The following is a 9275-nucleotide window of genomic DNA, read 5'->3' on the forward strand; positions in this document are numbered from 1 at the left end:
TGTTTCAGGTAACACTACTCTAGTTATTTCAAAGAATTCCGATTGTGATGCTGCTAACCTTTGGCATATGCATCTTGGATAGATGAGTGAACTTGGTTTGGCAGAGCTAAATAAGACATGTCTTCTTGATGGATGTGAAACTGGTAAATTATAATTTTGTGAGCATTGTATCTTTGGCAAGCACAAGAGGGTGAAGTTCAACACTTTGGTTCACATAACTGAAGGTATTCTTGATTATGTGCATTATGATTTATTGGGAACATCTCGCAAAAAGTCACTAGGTGGTGCTAGTTACATGTTGACTATTATTGATGATTCGAGAAAAGTTTGGACTTATTTCTGGAAGCGTAAATATCAAGCATTTTCAGCTTTTAAGGAGTGGAAGATTATGATTGAAAGGAAAATTGAAAAGAAGGTAAAATGCTTCACACTGATAATGGTATGGATTCCTGTTCCAAGCAGTTGGAGAATTATTGCAAGTGTGAATTCATTGTCAGCCATTACTCCGTTCCTTATATTCCGCAACAAAACATTGTTGCTGAGTGTATGAACAAGACCATTATTTCCAGGGCCGTTGCATGTTGTCCAATGTAGGTTTGCATGGGCATTTTTGGGCTGAGTCCACTTTCACTACTTGTTATCTCATCAACCGTTCATCATCAATTGCTCTTAATAAGAAAGCCCCAATTGTTGTATAGTCTGGTTCTCCTGCGGATTATTCACAACTGAGAGTTTTTTGTTGCACTTCTTATGCTCATGTTGATAATGGAAGCTGGAGCCTAGGGCTGTTAAGTGCATATTTCTTGGTTATAAATCTGGTGTTAAAGGTTTTAAATTGTGGAATCGTGAAACCCGAAAGATTGTTATTAGCAAAAATGTTTCTTTAATGAATCTGATATGTTACATGATGTTCCATCTACTAATGTTCCTATTGAGAGTGAACAACAGCCTATTGTTCAGGTGGAGCCAGTGGCGGAGCCAGAACTTTTGTGGAGCCTGGGAAAATTATGCATAAGTTTATAATCTTGAAATCAATAATCGGGTATTCGGATACGCAACATATAATATACCACCAAGCTTTGGAATCACAAATCCGCATTAATAATGAAGTGAAAACATAACCATAATAGTCACACAAAATTTAATTTTAAAGTGAGCTAATATATAAATATCCACTTCATAGACCAAATGTTGAGACATGACAACAAAAGATACATAGCAATCTTGCATAGAGGCAAACTTGCCATGTTGCCAACAAAAGTAAAGCTATCCATACCATATGTCTCCATATGTGATTGTGCAATTCCTTCCTCCGCGATCAGAAGCATCTCTTGCTTGTTCATTTTTACCAAAAGAAAGACATACAATCAGCCTTGTGTAGAGCCAAACTTGCCATGTTCCCAAAGTCCTCGAAGGCACTACAATATAAAAATGGATTTCTAATTAAATAAATTAGTTTTGAGATTTGAAATCAAAAGCTTGCAAGAATAGAGATGGTCAGATGGAACATACCGACAATGCACTAAAGAAAATCACGAGGCAAATTCCCTTTCTGAGAACTCATTGGAGTAAATGTTTGAATAATATCCTTATCATCAACTGACTTGAATACTCCCTCTCGGTGTAACATATCATCAAGTCATTGAACCATTCATTATTGGTCTTACTACGTAGTTTAATCTTGATAATCTTCACTGCTAAAAAAGCTCTCTCAATAGATGTCGTAGACACCGGCAATATCAAAGCCAACTCACTAAGTTTGTATACCAATCAAAATACCAAATGTTTCTCAGTTTCAACCATCTTCATGGCCAAACTTTGAACATCATCACAAGTAGAAAAAGAAGCATGCCTTTTCACTTGACTTATATAAGTTAGAAGTTGCTCTCTTATTGTTCCATGATCATCATTGGAAAAGTCATCATGATAAATTTGAGCAAGTCGCGCAAGCTTGTCAACATTAAACTTGGAGAAATAATTATTGGGGTCAAGACATGAGAAGCAATCAAGCACACCATTACCTCCTTCACAAAAGCGGTGATCCATCTCCACGCATATTTTGTCAATAGCAACATAAAAAATCCCTCCCCGCTCTCCTTGAATGACCACGAACTGGTATTAGTTCATCCATATTTGGCACTGGAATACTATTAGCAGCACAAAATTCTTGAACATCAGAAGATAAATCATCCCAACCGCTCTCTTTTAATGTTGCTAGCCAAGCTTTGACATCATGAACCAATTCCATGGCGAGCACAATATTAAGATCTTTTCTTTGCAAGACTTTTGAGAGTTTATTTGTGATGCCAAACAACTTCAACATAAACTTTAGAATGAAAGAAAATTTAAAGCTCTCCATTTTTCTATCAAGCATGCTGCATGAGATGACCCACGTCCATGTTGATCAACCGTAAGCACCTGTAACACGGAGGATCACATTTGATTCAAACGAAGTAAGGTAGTATGATGGGAACCCCATCTAGTATCACCCAGCCTAGCAAGAGTAGATGATTGGTGCGAGCCGCTTCTGTAGATATCTCACCACTCTCAAGTCTATTCAGAATGTCTTGGTGTTGTGTGTGTGTCAATGAATCCATTCTCTTGCAAGATATAGTTTTTGTGGTCACAATTAAGGAGATGTACTCAAAGAAATCATGAATGGATGAGCAACTGCTATGCAACAGAGACAACCACCAACTGCAAATGATGAGCATAGCAATGAACATAGAAAGCAAAAGGGTTTTCATCTATCATCTTTTTCTGCAAACCATTAAACTTGCCTCTCATATTTGAAGCACCATCATATCCTTGCCCTCGTATCCTTGAAATAAATAACTTATAATGATCAAGAATACCACAAATAGCATTCTTTAGTGCCTCAGATGTAGTATCTTTGACATGGTGCAGAGCAATAAATCGTTCCACGACCTTTTCTCTGTCATTCGAAAACCTATATGAAAAACAAGGTTAGTGGACAACATAGAGAATAAATGACAAACAAATAACAAAACAAAGTGAAATTACTAACCTCAAGATCACCGCCATTTGCTCTTTCACTGATATATCACGCAATTCACCAATAAGCACAGAGAATTTTTTATCACCAAGCTCTGCCCTGATCCTCTTGGTAACTTCATGTGCACACCACATTGCAAGCTCCTTTTGAATGTCACAAGATGTCATTGTGCAATTTCTTCCACCATGGTCAAAAACATCTCTCACTTGTTCATTTTTTGTTTTTTTTTCAAATCTATCATCTCTCTAAAGTTTCCATTGTTCAGAGAAGTAGAGGATTCGTCGTATCTGCGAAAAGCCAAACCTTGTGCGATGAGATATCTTGAACAACTTACAAAACAAGTTAAGTGGATCTTATACATTTCTTCTGATTCATTGCTTGCTCTAGCAAGAATGCTTACCAGACTCTGTCTTTGATTATTATAATCATCATAATGCTTGACACAAGAGTTGTGCTTACTACCAGGGCCACCAATATGTCTTTGAATGCTTTATGCATGCTTCCAATCTATAAATCCTTCCTTGGTGAATACATCATAACCAAAGTGCTCAGCCCTTCTAGGTTGCTTAAAGAGAAAGCAATAAAAATACACTCCCTTCTTCCACTCACTGTATTCGATCCATGAATGTTTTTTGTACCAAGATTTGGAAAATGCTCTTGATGAACGTGAACTTCCAAATTCAGTACAAGGAAATTTATTCAAATCTGGTTGCATTGGACCCATCAATACATATGATCTTCTCCCTTGATCCTTTATATTAGGAGGATACTCGCAAATTTGTTTCCTCTTTCCTGGATCACGCTCAATTTCATTTGGATTAAATTCATTGGCAATGTTGGGAGGTGGTTGTTCCTCCACTTCTATTTCTAGTTGCACATCATTCATATTTTTAGTGCTTGCTCTGCTAACCAAAAACCTCCTCATCTCTGAAATTTTGTGATAAAATTTGAAGTTAGTTGCTAAGAAAGTAAATAAGAAAATTAACTCTGGGCCAATACTGAAATTACTTCACCTATGGAAGATTAAAGTTCCGCTAAGAATCAAAATCTTCATGTGGTTTGTCCACAAGGAAGTGATTTTAACCAAGGATAACTTGGTAAAGCAAAGATGGGTGGGTAGTTCACAATGTTGCTTCTGTGACCAGAATGAAACCATAAAACACCTCTTTCTCGATTGTCCTCTCGCCAAACTTCTTTGGCGCACGATACATATAGCCTTTAACGTTACTCCTCCAATTAGTATTGACACGTTATTTGGGACGTGGCTAATTGGAGTGGAATCTAATACTGCGGGACATATTCGGATATGGATATGTGCATTACTTTGGGCCATATGGAACTGCAGAAATGATATCAACTTTAACAGGAAAAATTTATCAACTTTTTGCAGGTTGTTTACAGAGCCACTGCTTGGATCCATATGCGATCATTACTCACTCATGCGGACTCTAGGGAGCTTTTGGCTATTTGGTGCAACCGGTGGGATATGGTAGCATGGGTTATCTACAACTGGTTTGGATGGCGATCCAATAATAGGATAGGTGTTTAGTCATCTAGGCCTATTTTTCGCCGGTTGTGGCATTTTTAATATATCCTTTGTGTTTACATGCTCCTTTTGTGAGCCTTTGCTGGACCTAAGACATTGTTTTCGAACTTTGAATCAATAAAATGGCTGCATGCATCACTCTGATGCAGAGGCCGGGGGCTTTCCTCCTTTTCCAAAAAAAAAGATTATATATATGTTCCTGATAGATTGGCCAGGTAGGAGGACTAGTTCCGCATCTTGGGATGGGGGAGTATCCGTACTACAATACGTTAATGATACTACTATATTCATGGAACATGATCTTGGTAAGGCTAGAAATATGAAATTATCACTATGCCTTTTTAAACAATTGTCGAGATTGAAAATTAATTTTAACAAGAGCAAATTATTCTGTTTCGGGAGGGCCAAAGACGAACAAGATGCGTACAGACAATTGTTCAGGTGTGAAATGGGATCCTTACCGTTTATTTACCTAGGGATACTAATCCATCATCGAAAACTATTGAAAAAGGAGTGGAAGTGCCTTGAAGGTCGATTTGAGAAAATAAAGTAAGCTGCTGGAAGGGTAAGCTTATGTCATATGGTGGCCGACTAGTGTTGATAAACTCGGTTTTAACTAGTATGCCTATGTTCCTCTTATCTTTCTTTGAAGTATCGGTAGGGGTACGGAAACGATTGGATTTTTATCGATCTCATTTTTTCTGGCAATATGATGTAGAAGAAAACAGAAATACAGGTTGACTAGGTGGGATATAATTTGTAGACCCAAGGACTAAGGAGGGCTACGGGTTGAGAACTTAGAGGTTAAAAATAGATGCCTACTTAGCAAATGGTTATTTGGGCTGTGTGTTGAGACCGAGGGTACATGGGTACAAATTTTGCGTAATAAGTACCTACAATCTAAGACATTGGCTTAGGTTATGGTCAGGCCTAATGGTTCGTCTTTCTAGAAGGGTTTAATGAGGATGAAAGAAACCTTTTTCAGAGGGTGAAGTTTAACATTGGTAATGGTAACGCTACTAGATTCTGGGAGGACATATAGTTAGGGGAGATGCCTTTAGACTTGCAGTATCCCAAGCTATATAATATTGTACAACGTAAGGAATCTTATGTTGCAACGGTATTACAGTCTGTCCCCCTAAACATATGATTCAAGAGGGTTCTGGTGCGGGAACGTTGGAATTCGTGGCTCCATTTGGATCGTATGTTGATGGATGTTCAACTCTCTGACCAATCTGATGCCATCAAATGGAAATTATCTAGGAATGGTGGTTTAATAGTGAAATCTATGTACATGGACTTAATTAACTCTAGGCCAATACTGAAATTACTTCACATATAGAAGATTAAAGTTCCGCTAAGAATCAAAATCTTCATGTGGTTTGTCCACAAAGAAGTGATTTTAACCAAGGATAACTTGGTAAAGCGAAGATGGGTGGGTAGTTCACGATGTTGCTTCTGTGACCAGAATGAAACCATAAAACACCTCTTTCTCGATTGTCCTCTCGCCAAACTTCTTTGGCGCAAGATACATATAGCCTTTAACGTTACTCCTCCAATTAGTATTGACACGTTATTTGGGACGTGGCTAACTGGAGTGGAATCTAATACTGCGAGACATATTCGGATATGGATATGCGCATTACTTTGGGCTATGTGGAACTGCAGAAATGATATCATCTTTAACAGGAAAAAAATTATCAACTTTTGCACGTTATTTACAGAGCCACTGCTTGGATCCATACGTGGTCGTTACTCACTCATGCGGACTCCAGGGAGCTTTTGGCTATTTGGTACAACCGGTGGGAGACGGTAGCAAGGGTTATCTACAACTGGTTTGGATGGCGATCCAATAATAGGATAGGTGTTTAGTCATCTAGGCCTATTTTTTGCTGGTTGTGGCATTTTTAATGTATCATTTGTGTTTTCATGCTCCTTTTGTGAGCCTTTGCTGGACCTAAGACTTTGTTTTCGAACTTTGAATTAATAAAATGGCTGGATGCATCACTCTGATGCAGAGGCCGGGGGCTTTCCTCCTTTTCCAAAAAAAAGATTATATATATGTTCCTGATAGATTGGCCATTAATTTCTTATAGAGCAAGAATTATTTTAGCCATCTCCAAAGGAAATTGATAAAAAACATGTCTGAACACTAAATGTCCTTGCACATCTTGTTCTCAGATTGTCAATTCAATGTGACCACGAGATATTCTCATGCAATTTTAGAAGTTCATTTAGGGGTTAAAATGTTGATAATGCTTCTATTCCATTCGACTGACTTGACTATCATCCACATATGTTTTTAAATGCGGATGCACCATGTAATTGGTCATTCAATTAGCATTATATTCCTCAACCAGTGCAGCTTCATTCTTTCCTTGCTTGCAGGAACACAACTATTGATTTCAACAATGCGTGTGAAAGAGTATGTGCAGAGCGATTTTGATTATCTAGATGGGGCGAAAGCTGCAGTCGCCACGAGCGGTGGCATTGTTCCTCGTGGTCTATTACCAATCACCGCCGCCCACAGTGGTTGCGCCGTTGCTATTTCGGTTATCCAGCGGCCTCGCCCTCTTCTCGTCTACCATGGCGCTGGCAGAAGGTTATGTTCGAGATCTTAATAACCTTTTTTCATGTGCTCATTGTCGCTCGATTCTCTTCTATCAGATGTGGGATGGGCTGATTTGGAAGGCCAAATACGGCTTGGATGTGATCAAAACTTTTATCTTTTGCATTGGATATGGGTCAACTCCTCTAAATTTCATTATCTCCACCAGTGTGATTGTATTGATGTGCTGATACCCTCTAGTTAGCATAAATAGGAGGTTAATTGGCTAACAAAGAATTATATTACTCAAGATGCTTTCTCTTATTGTATCGTAATCAAGTGTTGAATAGGTTCCACTATTGGTTGATTTTAAATATCGATCTACACTGTTTGAGATCTGGAAACACCGCAACGCCTGCATCTTGAATGGCATGACGCCTTCCCTTGCCCACCTGTTGCACACTATACAGGAGGAAGCTCGCACCTTGGCCAAAGCAGGTGCTAGAGGCCTTGCCAACGTCATACCCGTAACCTGATCCCCTTCTACCTGGGGCTGAGCAACCTCTTCTCTTGATGCTCACTAGCACCATCGTAAGTGCCTCCTAGTGTACGCTCTATGATGGTTGGTACCATGTATTTTTAGCGCTCTATCAATGGAATGATATGCATCCCACGTATTCACGAAAAAATCAGTTGATGTTGGAGCTGCGTGCCAAGAATCAAGTGCCCTCTTGATTTCATCTGTGCACACACGTTGAGGGAGTCTAGGATTACGGGGTCCTCGGGCATCCGGGCTATGTGACATGGGGCAGACTGATGGGCCGTGAAGATACAAGACGGAAGACTTTCCCCCGTGTCTGGATGGGACTCTCCTTGGCGTGGAAGGCAAGCTTGGCGTGCGGATATGAAGATTCCTTTCTCTGTAAACCGACTATGTACAACCCTAGCCCCCCTCCCGGTGTTAATATAAACCGGAGGGTTTAGTCTATAGAGGCAATCATAATCATACAGGCTAGACATCTAGGGTTTAGCCATTAGAATCTCGAGCTAGATCAACTCTTGTAACCCCTATACTCATCGAAGTCAATCAAGCAGGAAGTAGGGTATTACCTCCATCGAGAGGGCCCGAACCTGGGTAAACATTGTGTCCCCTGTCTCCTGTTACCCTCGATCCTTAGACGCACAGTTCGGGAACCCCTACCCGAGATCTGCCGGTTTTGACACCAACATTGGTGCTTTCATTGAGAGTTCCACTGTGCCATCGTCGAAAGGTTCGATGGCTCGCCTTGTCATCAAGAACAGTATCACTTCCGGAGGAGCCCTAGTTTCAGGGCAAACCCTCCGGCTTGGCGGCTTCACCGTGGGTGCCCGTTCGGCCGTTAAGCCGAAGGCAACCCCCCAAGTCACCGAAAACCCTCTCCGTATCAGCCCTGAATGCTCCGACAAGATGGATCCGGCAGATTTATCGTCCTTGAACGAGCTGCTAGATCGCATCGCCGCCCTGGGGGTCTCAACTGTCTATGATCGGATCAGGATTAAACCTGACCAGAGAGAAATTAAAACTCCGCCGATCACCCATCACGTAGCAGTTGTGGAAGAGCAAGCTAACAATAACTCTTCTCCTATGCTGAGAACATACTACGTTCGGATTCCCGAACCCGAAAAACCGGATACCCGTCCTCGAGAGGACACTCCCTGTCCTCCGAACACAAAATCGGACATAAAGCCTGAGAACTCACTTGTAACACCCCGAGAATTATGCTACAGTAACTCCCTGTGATTAAGCTAATCATGTTGCTAAACAGGGCTTGATCACATTTGAATCACATTCCTTTTCAAACTCCTAATTCAAACTTCAATTAAAATTAAAGTGGAAAATAAAAGTTTTCAAAAATTTGAACAAAAATGTTCGGTGGGTGCCAAATAATACACTGGTAATTATGGTGGAGAAAACACATTTTTATAAAATACCGAAATACTTTTAAATGAAATAAAACAGAAAAGAAAATAAACAAATAAAAAGAAAACAGAAAACAGAACAGGCAAAGAAAAAGAAAAAAAAAGAGAGAAGGCCCTCCTCCCCCCCCTGGACCGCTGGCCCAACTGGGCCGACCCCCGGCCCAGCCGGCCAGCCCACCTCTCCCGCTCGCCCCCTCCCCTGTTCC

At 40.3% G+C, this 9275-nt stretch overlaps 1 pseudogene; it reads right to left on the reverse strand.

The window, feature by feature from the left end:
- Positions 1 to 1522: 1522 nt before the first annotated feature.
- On the reverse strand, positions 1523 to 7613 carry LOC123125415 (zinc finger MYM-type protein 1-like; annotated as a pseudogene).
- Between the last annotated feature and the right edge of the window lie 1662 nt (positions 7614 to 9275).

Source organism: Triticum aestivum, chromosome 5D, assembly GCF_018294505.1.
Source record: "Triticum aestivum cultivar Chinese Spring chromosome 5D, IWGSC CS RefSeq v2.1, whole genome shotgun sequence".
In the NCBI taxonomy this organism is placed as follows: domain Eukaryota; kingdom Viridiplantae; phylum Streptophyta; class Magnoliopsida; order Poales; family Poaceae; genus Triticum; species Triticum aestivum.